Here is a 14,673-nt window from a genome sequence, read left to right as displayed (position 1 = left end):
TTAGGATTTCCCGACCTACCTAGACTTTTGTTTCAATTCTCCAGAGTTCTGCACCATTCGCTTCCATCAGATTTGGCACGTGTTGGAGGCAACAAGGTGCTATCAAAGTAGGAAACAAGAGTCAGGTGTCAATTCGATTTAATTAATTCATTAACTACATCAGTATCATTCTCACCTTCAAGAATAGAATTCAAAGAATCAATGTTGCTTCTTCTGAGACATTGAAGCCTCAGTAGATCCCAACTTCAAATCTATTAGCATGGCATGAGAGCAATACCTGCTACATTTAGTACATGCAAACTACAAAGACATCTAGAACAGCTCTAAAAGATGAACAAACCCATGAACTTTGAAGTAGATGCTAGCAAGAAATGTGGAAATAGGCTTTATCTGCCCAGTGCTTTTCCCAAAAGCTTGGGCGATCTTTGGCGTCAGTGAGAGTCTCTGTCTCATTATTCAGCAGCTGGCTTAGGGTAAAAAAGGATGCATGCAATCACTTCATTCCTGTTCATGACATAAACTTACTGCATCATCACGGAAGCCATTTACTTGGAAATAGAGCCTAAAAAATAGGTGTCAGACTGGGTACATATCTAGGTTGCTATGAGCAAAACCAATTTCTTTTTAACAGGAAAGCCATACAATATGCCTGCCATGGCATATATTAGTCTACTAGCCCTGCACTTCAACAGGCAGTGAGCTGCTCATTACACCAAATTTACATTGGGCAAGGAGACAGTCTATTTATTACAAGCCCCTAGTTCTAGAACCAAGAATTCAGGAGTTGCTCATTCCCAATGAAAATCTGTGCATTTCATACCTTTGGGGTTTTATGCTTCTGTTCTTTACCTGCCTTGAGTGTGGCTTTCTTGTGAAGTCACTGATGGGTGTTTTTCCAATACATTTCTGCTGATTACACGGTAATTCCATGGCATCAGCAGACATCTCTGAATGTCTCTTTAAAGTATGCTTTTTACTCTTCTTAGAGGACCTTGTCTTCTTCTTTCCTTGACCCAAAAGGTGGGCTAAGTGAGCCTTCAAAGAACCATCATCTCAACAATTAGAATTCTTTCAAACCTACTGAATGGAGAAGAGCGAAAAAAAAATTTAAAAAAACTATCACGCGAAAAACAGCAATAGAGAAAGGTAAAATAAGGAATCCTACATGCCACATGCATACCTCTCTTCTTTCGAGGCTAATTTTAAAATGAGAAAAAAAAAAGAAAAAAGATCATCTTTTCATCAGAGAGGAAAAGTAGACTAACTGGATTGTGTTGCCTTGCTTACAGTTACCAGAAAAGTCAACAGCAGTGTTGAAAAATCCTGAAGCTGGCTAACTACACCTCTAAATGTTTTACTACTATGTTATGATTCTGTCTTCAGTTAATAGAACCTGATATACAACAAAGAGATGGGAGCACATGGAGATGCATTGGAGAGCCTACGCTGGAGGTAACACATTCATTTTTTACATAAACAAATCCAAATTAGAAATGTTGAAAATTACCTGGGGCCATTTCAACAGCCAGCAAACTGACTAACACAACCAACCTTTGGCTTTTATTCCATCCTTTGCTTGCTTTACCTGGGCCTTGAAGATCTGTCTGCAGCCTTCCTCTCTGCAAATATATCACACTCGTCCTATTGAGAAGCCATGGCTCATCACAGCTGCTTGGCCAGGCCTGCTTCCAGAAGAACTGGCAACTACAAGCTGGGAGCCAAGAGATACAACACTTCACTTGGAAAAGGGCCTTCCATGAATCCCAGAATCCCAGAATGGTTTGGACTGGAAGCGACCTTAGAGATGATAGATTATCTTCTTCCCACATCCTGACATGGGCAGGGACACTTTTCCACTAGTCCAGGTTGTTCCATGTCTGCTCCAGCCTGGCCCTGGACACTTCCTGCAGTGGGGCTCCCACACAGCCTCTTTGAGCAACATGTGCCAGGCCTCAGCACCCACACAAGGAAGAATTCCTTTCCAATATCCCATCTACCCCAGCCCTCTAGCAGTTTGAAGCTATTCCCCCTTGTCCTGAGAGTCCAGACCCTTTTGCAAAGTAACTCCCCAGCTATCTTGGAGCCCCAGCAGGCACTGCAAGGGGCTCGAAGGTCTCCCGGGAGCCTTCTGTTCTCCACATTAGACACCCTCAGCTCTCCCAGTCTGTCCTAGAGCAGAGGAGCTCCAGCTTTCAAAGCAGCATAGCAGCCTCCTACCCGTGAAACGCGACACCACAGCTGGCCCTTCGGGCCCTACGGATATCGCTTCCGGTGTCGCTCGGGGGCACTCCCGGCTCTCTCCCCGCATCCCATGTGGCCCTCAGGTGATGCCGCTTGGACGCCACTCCTGCCGCTGTCAGACCAACGCCTATGGCGTGCACCTTTCTTCTCAGAGCTCCGTGCAACATTCTGCCTTTCTCGCAGTTCGAATGGAAAACGAAAGCTATTTGTCTACGCCCTTCACAGAGATCTGTTGCCAGGACGAGAAGGTCTTGTGGCCGGAGTTCGCCCCCTCCGCGAGGAAGCTGCTATTAGCACCGCATTGCAGGGGCGCTTCTCGCTCCTTTAATACGTGCTCAGCGCTGTCCAAATTTGCTGCTAGCTCCACGGTCCTTCTCAGCTGCAAGTAGCAGCGTTCACAGTACATAGAGCTTCGCATGAACTGAGGACCTGGAGGGACATATTGCACAGGAAAATGTGCCAGGAGAGAGACGTGTACTACATCATCCCTAATCGTCATCCAGTTTGTGCTTCTGCTGCTTCTGCTCTTAGAAATTGCTCCTTGAAAGACGAGAAAGAGCATCTTTCTGGGTGCATTGCACTGAGTGACAGCTCGCTAGGGACTTTGCACTCGGAGCCAAGGCAACAGGGCGTGCTTTCCCGCAGAACTGAGGACAAGCTGTTGGGCAGAACTGAAACTGACCGCTGGAGTTCAGACCTGTCCGGAGGGCAGAAGGCGGAGAACCAAGCCACAGGGCACCGGGCTTGTGAGCGCCGTGCAGCGAAGAGGACACGAGCACTCAAAGAGCTCCTTCACAACCGCTTTCACTTCCCAGTGCTCTTGCTGCTTGGAAAAGTAGCACACAGCCGTTGCACGCCATGGCAAAAGCTGGCGCAGTGGCCTTCCTCACAACTTCGCTGTGGTGTACTCCATGCAGCTTGAGCGAAGCAAGAAGGACGCGAGGAAGAGGAATGCATTCTTAAAGTAGCCCTCTGTCAAGCAGCCCTGAAATGGCGCATAACGCATGGCGACTCGCTGCCCTCCATTCTACATACTCGCAGCTCCCTTTGCCTACTTGCAAAAGTTGCTTCCATAGCGGAGGGGGCCAGATTGAAGAGGCAGTGCCTAGGTACACCTTCTACTTATTGCGCGTAAGCCACGTCCAGCTCCTCGCTGCACTCTGTATTTCCCTTACCCATGGGATTTACTGTGGTGCTCTCTGCAACTTGGCGCCTAGAAGTGACCGCCAATATTTCCACAGCGGGCTGCAAGGGAACCAAGGAGCAGCACAAGCAGCAGTGCTTCAGCTTACTCCTTCCAACTGCTAAGGGCACTTGGGAAGTCAAGTGTGAGGCAGCCACCTTCCTCTCCTAGTAGCCTGTAACGTGGTGCACACAAGCACAGGACTTGTGCAGCTTTGTTCACCGCCCTCGCCCGGCGCCGCTTTCACGATCCACTATTAATACAGAGCGGGGGGCATGATGGTTCTTTTGATCCAAAAGGTGCAAACAGGCAAAGTGCAGGGGACAAAATCAGTTTATTCAACAGATGAAAATCAGTTTATTCAACAACAGCAATGCATTTCATCAAATGCCAACAACTCAGTTACGGTAAGGGGGAGAGGTATAGGAAACAAAGTATAGGGAGAGGGGAAGGAAGGAACGAAAGGGATGGGAAACTAGCTGCCAACAGACGAGACGGGCGTCCTCACGGGTCATCTGATAGACGAGTCTTCGTCCGTGGGGAGATCTCAAAGGGTCTTTCTCAGAGAGTCGCTCTTTTATAGTCCTTCTCCAAAGCGAGTGGCCTCTGGCGAAGAGGTGGGAAGATTTATGGACCACTGTGTGGTGCTGCAGGAGACAGGTACGGTCAAGCTCTCCTCAGTTGGTGGGACAACACAAACTCTGGTTGATGCCATGACAGCATAGTCCAGTGAACACAATACAACAGCACACAGTCATGAGCATCCACCTTGGCCGGGCCAGGAAACCATTGTTCAGACTCAGCCTGGGTGGGTGTCCTCGAGGTCTCCTTGCGACGGTCGGGAGGCAAAATCGAGGGGAACTTCGGACCGACCCTTACACAACCCTGTGACTCACAATCGTCGTCAAGAGCACCCCTTTGTACAGTCGTGGTGGAGTCTTCAGTTGTGGTGTCTTCAGGACTCGTCCAAGTTGGTAGCATATCCCGGAAAACAGAGACAGGAAAGTAGGAAAAAGATAAGGGACAGGATAAGGAAAAGGAGAAAAAAGGAAAACAAAAAAGATCAATTATATTCAATTTTTGATTACTAACAATCTTAAACAATTTGTTCAATTCTTTAATTTTTTAATTTTTGTTTAGAAATAAATCAAATTTTTAAAGCAAAATCTTGATTAAACAATTTTAATTGCAATTTGAAGATAATCAATTCTAGTTAAAAATCATATTTTATCCTATTTAAAACCTTGTGTCAATAACCCTAGGGATGCCAACAGTAACCGATCTGGATACATTTGTCACAGATGCCAATTGTGCTAACCGTTTCATTATTCTCCAACTCATGATGTATAGGATTGCTGATAAAACAAAACCAATTAAAACCAAAATCAAGAGAACAATGGTGGGATGACACAATTTGTTCAGGAAACCTGTAGCAGTAGGTGACCACCCAAATAGAGTATCCCACCACCTGTGTTCAGCATCTGTCTTTACCCTTTCCAAAACACGATGTATTGTTTCCACATTGTGATGAAGAGCTATTAGAGTTTTCTGTCCGTTTTTCTTGATCTTCTCCAAAATTTCGATCAAATCTTGGTGGAGCAACAATTGCTTCACCAGAGACAGGTTCATTCCAATTGGAGTGGGCAATAGATGGTGGATCAGTGTGTAATTTGACTACAAAAGATGGTGAGAAGTAACTGGGGCTACATAGGAAAAATCACATCCTGAAATCCTAGTAAAGTTACAGACACAAAAGTTTGAATGATTCTTAGTATTCACTACCAAATTTTCTATGAAAACACTATCACGAGCAGTTCTAAAGCATGCACATCCATTGCCTACATATACCAGTACTGTTTCAGGAATCTCGTTTGGATGAATTTCGAAATTGCAAACGTTCTGTTCTGTGTCCAAGCAGATATCTTGAGCTCTAATTGCATTACTTTCACAGATAAAGCCTTGTTGTTCCCGGACAATGCAAGTTTCCAAATTGACAGTTTGCCACCTCCCAGCAATTTGACGGGCCCATTCCCTATGCTCGAAAGGATAGAGAATAGCTCCGTCATGGTTCAACCCTAATGCAATGATGGGGAATATTGAATGCACTGAAGCATTACGTATAGTCAGTACAAAGGCTGTGGCTGTGTTTGTGCTGGGATCATAGGTAAAATTTACTAAGTTCCACCAGGACTGGAATTCTTTTTCAAAATCAGTGGCACTGTCCCAGACTATCTTTCGAATTTCAGTGGGAAAAGTGCCTTCCTCACCTTCTCTTATAATTAAAGCAGCAACCGACTGCATCCACAACTGGGCCTGGATACAACGGAGAGCCAAAGAGATGTTATTTTGTGTAGCACCAAGTGCATCGATTTTCAATTTGTGGTCATTTACATTTACCTTTTCCCAACTTTGTAATATGTTTGATAACAACCACTGTTGAGTCCCCAAAGCTGTTAAGGTTGTTTGCAGGGGCCGTTGTAATTTGGTTACATCTCCAGCTGTGGTAGTCAATTTATTCATTAGTACTTCTGAATCGATGCTATTCAAAATTCCCAATCCTGTTCCCACAACACCGGTTATGTCTCTTTGCCATTCGTATTTTGGAAGGATTCCGTTTCCGCAACCAGGTTGTCCATCCCTCAAAAGAAGTCTGTAGAAAGAGTGAACAAGCTGGCTGAACGTCTGAGACATTATTTTGCATCAGCAATTTGATTTGTTTGAGAGACCATGCCGGATTAAACAATATTTGTTGTTGGCCAGTTTTTCTAATTACGTATGGCCCAAATTGAAAAATCGTAGGGCTCAACACAACAGGTGGTTGGGTGGTAGGTGTTACAACATTAACATCAAGTTCCCCCCTGTGTTTTGTATTGTTTTTTCCACACATGACTTTATAGGAAAATTGTATAGCAGTTAAATTTAGCCAACAGTCTTGATTTTGGGTTCTACAATATAAAGTCAGGCCATGGGGTCCTATGCCATAACTGTATGCAGGTTCGGTGAGGGATCCAGCCACTAATTTACAAGTTATTGTGATGTCATCACCTTGCGTCACCACGAAAGGAGGGAAAACCTTGTTTTTGTCATCCAACACTAAGGGGGTGCTTACACCATGGTATGCAACTACTGCGGTCAGTGTGGGTTTTTCTATGGCATTTATTTTGAACCTATAGGTTAGACCTTTCAAGCTGGACTCATCTGTTGTGTTATTCTGCCAGGAGCATGTTACATAGGTTGGTCTGGTTAAAGTTATGCCAACAGTCAGTAAGTTCATCCACACAAAGCTTTGTAACTTCGACGTTGTTGGCGTCAGGGTCCAAGGTATAGTTACCAACCTTCCTTTGGCCACAGCACAGTATTAGGGGGACTTGCTTTTTACATGTCCATACTGTCGTGGGGCAGAGACTCGCCGTGATGTTAGGGTGCAAGCTACTAGTTATATCTGATTTTAAGTAATTCCCGGCGATTGCAATGGTAGTGGCTTTCTCATGAAGGGATTTCTCCACTTTTCTGCATCCTACCTTGATTTCTTCACCAATTGTTCCTATTAGTACCCTAGCCCAGTCCTTTTTGTCCCAACCCCAGTCACTTGAACGGTATACCTCAGAATTGTGCAGTACTACGGTTGCAAGGCTTGGGTGACGATCTCTGGGGTAGGGTCCTAAAGCACTGGTATATCTGATGGAAGCTTCAGACCACGGCCACTCGGCCGAGTTTTGGCCATGGTGTTGTGGTAGGATACAGAGAAGTATCAAAAAGGTGATCATGGTTTGTCCGGTTCCCATGTCCCTCGGCGTTCTTCTGTGAAAAGTAAACACAACAGAGTCTGCCACCAAGAGGCAGGAGGTCAAAATGATGGAACAATCCAACGGGTCCTTATCCGATGCTCCTTTCCCAGAGCATTGGTGGCTACCCATGCATATTTATTCAGAGGAGTTTTTGGTACCAGTGGTACTTCTCCTACAGTAGGGAGGTTTACTAAAACAGGTTGTCCAGGGTAATGGGCTGGATTTTTAGGATCCTTAGGTCCCTGTAGTGCAGGAATGATGTTTGGGGCTTTTGGACAAAAAGCAGTTATTTTGGGACACCCGTTTACCCCCCATCTATCATTTATACCTTTTACAGCTTGCCATAATCGAAGATCCCAACTTCCCTCATGTGGTTTTAGGAGTCGCTTCAGAAGACCATTTGTCCTTTCTACAATCCCGTTGGCTTGAGGGTAATAGGGGGTGTGAAAAGTCCACTTTATTCCTTCCTCCCTTGCCTATTCCTGTACTACTTTAGCAGTAAAGTGAGACCCATTATCAGATTGAATCTCCTGTGCCTTTGGAAAAGTTCCAAACCATTCTTGTAATGCCTTAACAGTGTTTTCTCCCGTAGCTCTGTTAAAGGCTTCAGCTTGAGCTAACCCTGATATTATTTCCACTCCTACCAGCACGAAATGTTTACCACCAGACTTCTTAAAGGGACCGATATAATCTACCTGCCACGCGTCCCATAAGCCTTTACCTTTCCTTAAGTGCAAAGGGTCATCTTCCAAAGGATGCCTTTCTAGTCGTCTGCGGCATTGTTCACAAGCTGATATGCATGTTTTACACATTTCCCTGGTGACAGGCCAGCCACGAGCAAGGGCTTCTTTGTACAAATCTTTCGCACCTGTATGTTGTCTTTTTATATGCAGCCATTCTAGCAGGTGCTCCCAATCCTCTGTAATTTGTTCCTTTTCCAGGGGACTTAGTCTTGCTAACTCATCAGCAGCATTATTCCACTCACCAGCTAAATTTCCATCTGTCTGATGAGAAGCCGCCCACCCCACAGCAAAGTTTCCTCGATTGGCTATATCTAGAATTTCTTGCCATTTTTCCTTATGCCATACTGGGATCCTGTTAACTTCCCAATCATTTTGCTGCCAGAAAGGAAGCCACTCTGTACATCCTTTAAACACAGCATAGGAGTCAGTGTAAATACAAACAAGAGAGGTATTATGTACCTCATGCTTGAAAACACTCCATACAGCAATCAGCTCACCAACCTGAGCACTGCCTTCTCCCTCGGTAATAATTCGTTCACCAGATGAAGTATGGAGAGCTACTGCCCTGTATTTCCACACCTTTCCTTCTCGTTTAGCAGAAGCATCAGTAAACCAAGAATTCACTGATTGTTCAGGGGAGAAAGGAGGGGCCACTTTAATTACTGAGGCAGGTTTATCGTGGCTTCTAGCCAAGTTCTCAGTTTCTTGTATATCCAGTTTTTTTAAGCTCCTTCTGTTACAGAGAAGATGTTACAGTAATGTTCTATCTGGGCATACCACTTCCTAACTGAGGATCTCTGGGCCACCCCGTCAGGGGGAGGGGTCCCTCTGGTGACTGTTTTAATAACTTTAAAAGGGCCTTTTAATACAATTGGTTGCTGACGTGTAATTTTCTCCACTTCTATGAGAGCTATGCTGACAACAAAAAGCCCCTTTTCCCAGGTAGTGTATCTTTTTTCAGCATCTTTAAAACCACGAGAAAAAAAACCAACAGGCCTTGTAGGGCCTTCTGGGCCTCGTTGCCATATGTGCACTGACAACCCCGAGGTGGCAAATCCCCATTCTACCTGGAAAGGATCTGTGGGATGAATAGGGCCTAGAGCTTGATGTGCAGTTGCTTCAAAAATCAGCAGTTGTAATGCTTCCTCCTGAGGAGTCCAATCCCATTTTACCTTTTTCCTCAGCAAGTCATAAAGAGGTGTAGCAATAATTGAAAAATCAGGGATGTGTTTTCTCCAAAACACTAATAATCCCAGAGCTTGTTGAAGCTCTTTCCTGGATCCAGGCATTTTAATTTGATCTAGGGAGGTTAGGGTATCAGGTGGAATGCATGTCATACCTCCTTTCCACCAAATCCCCAAAAACTTCACCTCCTGAGAAGGTTTCTGAATTTTCTCTGGGGGAATTTGTAAGTCAAGGCTTTCCAGATGAGACATTATTTTCTGTTGGGTATCCCCCACTACTTCTATTTCATCTCCCCCCACCAGAATATCATCAATGTATTGATAGACAGCTACATTGTCAGGTTTGGGTATCTTTTCTACTTCCTGTGCTAAAGCATGGTGGGCTAGAGTAGGGGAGTGTTTGTACCGTTGAGGAAGCCTAGTGAACGTGTATTGCTGTCCTTCCCACGTGAAGGCAAAACAGTCCATGTCCTCTGGCTGTATAGGTATCATAAAGAACATGTCTTTGACATCTATAGTTGCCATGATTGTATGAGCCTTCTCCTGAATTGAAGTTATAAGTTCAGCTAAATTTGGGACAGCTGCTATGAGAGGATCTGTGTCTGCATTTAGTCTGCGAAAATCTACTGTCAGCCTCCACTTTCCGTTAGGTTTAAGGACTGGCCACACTGGAGAGTTAAAGGGAGAATGAGTGTCAATTATCACTCCCTGATCTCTCAGGTCCTGAATTGACGTTTCTTCCACCCGCTGTCCACCTCACCTGGGCTACCGGCTAGCTCCGGGAAGCCTACGTCAGTGAGTGGCCCCTCCCTGGCACCACTCTGGGAGCCGCAGAATGGGTGTAGCAATAGCTACGCCTGGGCGAGTAGTCAGGGAGAGTTAAAGAGTCGCAGTGTTACCGTATGGACTAGAAGTCCTGAATATTGGAATATAAAGTGTATAAACCATAATAGTAGTAGTAATGCTAAGGCTTGGAGACTGCAGTTCCCAGAGTAGGCCCTGGGAAACTAACTTAGGAATGTGCTGTGCTGAGAAAACAATGTTCAAAAGATTTAGCAGAGCATGCAGAACTGTTAGTGATAAGGTTAGAGTATAATCATAAATAAAGTACTGGTGGTGGGTAGTGGCGTAAGAGGGAGATTAAGGGGGACGACACTATAGTCCTAGGGTAAGCAACCATGTAGGATCTATGATGTAAAATGTTATCTACAAGGTGAATCTATCTATATTATTTAGAAGAATGTGTACTTCTACACGTAAACCGTTTGTAAAAAAGGGTATAAAAACCCTCTGAAAAAGGGAACCAGTGGGATTCTGACTTTGGACGTGAGTCCGCAGGTCCCCGGGCCCCGAATAAAGCACTGCATAAACTGACACTCTGTTAGTTTGTGTTTCAATTTGGGGTATCGGGCAACAGCAGGAGAGACCTTTTACCGTTCTGGGGGAAGGGATTTATTGAAGGAAAAGGTAACAAGTCCGGAGGTTAGGAGGGGGAACCGCAAAAGGCAGTTAGAAGGGGTTCTACACCGGCTTAAGTACGGGGGAGGAGCAAGGGGAAGGCACAAAACTCTGGCCAATAACGGGTAACGGGGGGAGGTACAGAGGGTGGGGAAAGGGGTACATTGAGCCAATAAGGCAAACCGAGGGTGGGGATACATACAATATAACCAGTCATGAATACAAAAGGGAATGCTTGACACAGAAACTTCTAGAACAAAGGGAGGGGCTACAAAGGATTGACATCCCGTGGGGCAGGGTTTAGGGTGAGGGACAGGGAAGGTTCCAGATAAAGGGGAGGGGTTTAGGATGACTGACTAAGGCAAAGGTGGGAAAGGGAAAAACCATTATGCACTTAACTTAGGGGAAAGAAACTGGGATGAACCATAAACACAGAAGGAAAATTAACATTAAACAACATAACACAACACTGAATAACTGGCTTGATTCCTTCTTTGGCACCAGTGGGAAGTGGGTATTGTTTCACATTAGTAATTTTACTGAAAGGTAAGGAAGGTGCGGATTGAAGCAGATTAATATTAAAACGTGGTGTGCCAAAGGACCAGAGACAACCCTCCTCGTCTTCCCACTGTCTTCCAGCAAGGACATCTATTCCCAATAAATCATTTGGAATATCTCCAATTACAATTTTGATAAGTAACAAATTCTCCTCTCCAGGTAGTAAGATTTTTATCAGAGCTATATCCATAGCTTCTGTGGTCCCCAAGGCATTGAGAACAAAGCATTGTCTCCTTGTTGGAACAACTCCACATTTCTGCGCAGCTTTTCTTGTTAGTGCAGAAATTTGGGCTCCAGTGTCAACCACAAAGGTAACAGGTGACCTTTTAGGGCCAACCATTGCTGTTATCAGGAGGTCCCCAGTATTAGGATTTCTGGTGAGCGTTCTAATGAATAACCAGTTCCCCCCCCCCATGCCTCTGCCCACCCACGAGAGACAGGGTTTCTAGTTTCCCTGCTTCTGAAGCCGTTTCAGTTCCATTCCCAAAAACTGAGAAGGAGGAAACTCTGACTCAGCTCTCAGAACCTGTGGACGAGATTGATTTGGCTCCCTGCCCAGAATCTGTGGAGGGGTTAAGTTTGACTCACTGACCACAACCGGTGGAGGAGGAGGTGCACTAGGCTGGACAGTAGGAGAGTTTGATGTAAGGATCTTAGGGCAATGCCAATTCACAACAATTTTTATCAACTTGCCAAGTGGTAAGCCATCCATAACATCTTTAGGAATTTGTTTCTTTAACCCCAACGACCACCAGTACTGAGGAGAAGTAATCGATTTCCCCCTTTCTGGCTTATCACTAGGAGAAACAATGTGTCTAACACCTTTAGTTTTCTCCACTTTATCCTATGGGACTTTTACCGGTCCATATTTCCTGCTGTAATTCAACAATTCCTCTGCAACTTCGCTCCATGTCCAAACTTTACAGTTATTGTCAGGAGATTCTGGAGTCCGTCTAGAGGGGGATTCATAGGGAGGGAAAGAGTCCACGGAACCAGATCGCTCACGTGAGTTTCCAAGAAATCGATCTAATCTTTCTACAGGTGTCATGGATGCGATAGTTTTTTGAAGGAGAATTGCGGTAGATTTGAGTGTTTCTGGGAGACCACGAATTAAAGGGGTCATGATTTCAGGCATTACAGGCAATTGCATAGGTGATTCATAGGTGGTAGTCAGTTTTCTCTCATGTATCATTTGCAAGCAAGCAGCTTTGTGAATGTTTTCCAAAAGTTGGTCGGGAGTACCAACTAAAGCTATAGGGTCTCCCCTTTCCAGGGGGTTAAGCCCCCCAGCCCAAAAATCTGCACTTGGGTCAAGGACCATGGGTAGCTCTTATCTCCGGTTGTTAAGAAGACCCCATGTCCCCAATACCCACTAGCTTCACTTTCTGATAATTTAATCTGATCTCCCCCAGTAAGAGACACGCGAAATACATATTCAGTCTCTGTTTCATGAGGGAGTCGCCCATATTCCTTTGTCAGTTTTGCTAATTCAGTGGCAGAATATGGGATTTCTTTTGTAGAAATGTTTGGTAAAAAATCATCAGGACCAAGATAAGTATATTGTGTTTTAACCATTGGTCTCAACTTCGGACAGCAGTGTTCCCCAAGATTTGTCATTATATTTAACTCCTTTTGGGGATAAATTTGATTAATGTGAACAATCTCCTTCTCTTCTGTTTCTGCGTGTGTTTCATTCTGCTTTACTTTTTTGGTACTTTCTTCTCTTAGGGCAGCCTGTAGCAAATGATTTTCCTCTCGCAACAAACGGTTCTCATTCCTTTCTTGATCTAATTGTTTTTGCAGAATTTGAACAAGATTTTGCAAAGAATCTATAATTGTACTTTCTTCACTAACTCGCTTAGAGCGAGTTTCTATGGCTGCCGTAAGACAAGCTCCCAAAACTGAGCAGAGCATGGTTTTATTTTTGCCCAGTTTGAACTTTGATTCATGTTGCAAAGAATATATTCTATCAATCACATTCTCCAGATTAAACCAATTACTGTTCACCCATTCCTCCCCACCTTGGGACGGTCTGGCGCTATACTTAGCTAATAGAGCATAAAATGCAGCTTTATCTGTTATGGTGGAAATCTCAGTCATTTTGTGAAGGGATAAGTAAAAACCACAACAGGGAGGTCTATTGCTTAAGTTACCACACACAACGAAACAGCTTTCACTGTGTACCCCCCTTCAGTTCCCTGTGCGGGTGAAGAGACCAAACTACTTGAGAGGCACTCCTTAGTTACAAAACACCAGGTTGTCTCTACACTACACCAAGGATCAAAAACATCATAAAAACAACAACAACAACAACAACAGCAGTGTCCCACCTATTGCACCAGTAGATCTTTTGTGAAATTCTGACGACAGAGCACTCAAGCAAGTCTGGGGATGCTCCACATCAAGGTGTCTGCAGTCTGCAGGAAATCAGAAAAACCCCCCTTGCTTTCTAGACAGGCTCACCCATCCAAGGTGGCCAGCTAGCTGAGGCTGGAGTAAGATTTCCTTCCCCTGATACAGACTACAGACAACCTTGCATCCCTTCTGTCTGTAAGTATATCCTGTCGGTGATGCCAATTTAACGTCATGATCCGCTATTAATACAGAGCGGGAGTCATGATGGTTCTTTTGATCTTAAAGGTGCAAACAGGCAAAGTGCAGGGGACAAAATCAGTTTATTCAACAGCAGAAAATCCGTTTATTCAACAACAGCAATGCATTTCATCAAATGCCAACAACTCAGTTACGGTAAGGGGGAGAGGTATAGGAAACAAAGTATAGGGAGAGGGGAAGGAAAGAAAGGGATGGGAAAATAGCTACCAACAGACGAGACGGGCGTCCTCACGGGTCATCCGATAGACGAGTCTTCGTCCGTGGGGAGATCTCAGGGGTCATCTCCAGGGGGTAGACTGGTCTTCGTCAGTGGAGAGATCTCAAAGGGTCTTTCTCAGAGGATCGCTCTTTTATAGTCCTTCTCCAAAGCGAGTGGCCTCTGGCCAAGAGGTGGGAATATTTATGGACCATTGTGTGGTGCTGAGGGAGACAGGTACGGTCAAGCAGTCCTCAGTTGGTGGTACAACACAACCTCTGGTTGGTGCCATGACAGCACAGTCCAGTGAACACAATACAACAGCACATAGTCACAGGCATCCACCTTGGCCGGGCCAAGAAACCATTGTTCAGAGTCAGCCTGGGTGGGGGTCCACGAGTTCTCCTTGCCACGCTCGGTAGGCAAAATCGAGGGGAACTTCGGACCGACCCTTACAGCCCCCGACGCGAGGACGCTGCTATTAGCACCGCATTGCAGGGGAACTTCACGCTCCTTGACTACGTGCTCAACGCTCTCCGAATTCGCTGCTAGCTCCACGGTCCTTCTCAGCTGTAAGTAGCAGTGCTCACAGTACATAGAACTTCTCATGAACTGAGGACCTGGAGGGACATATCGCACACAAAAATGTGTCAGGACAGAGACGTGTTCTACATTGACCCTTCTCGTCATCCATTTTGTGCTTCTGCTG

Source organism: Sturnus vulgaris, chromosome W, assembly GCF_052056855.1.
Source record: "Sturnus vulgaris isolate bStuVul1 chromosome W, bStuVul1.hap1, whole genome shotgun sequence".
In the NCBI taxonomy this organism is placed as follows: Eukaryota; Metazoa; Chordata; class Aves; order Passeriformes; family Sturnidae; genus Sturnus; species Sturnus vulgaris.
The sequence above is the reverse complement of the archived record's forward strand: the minus strand, read 5'-3'. Positions refer to the sequence as shown.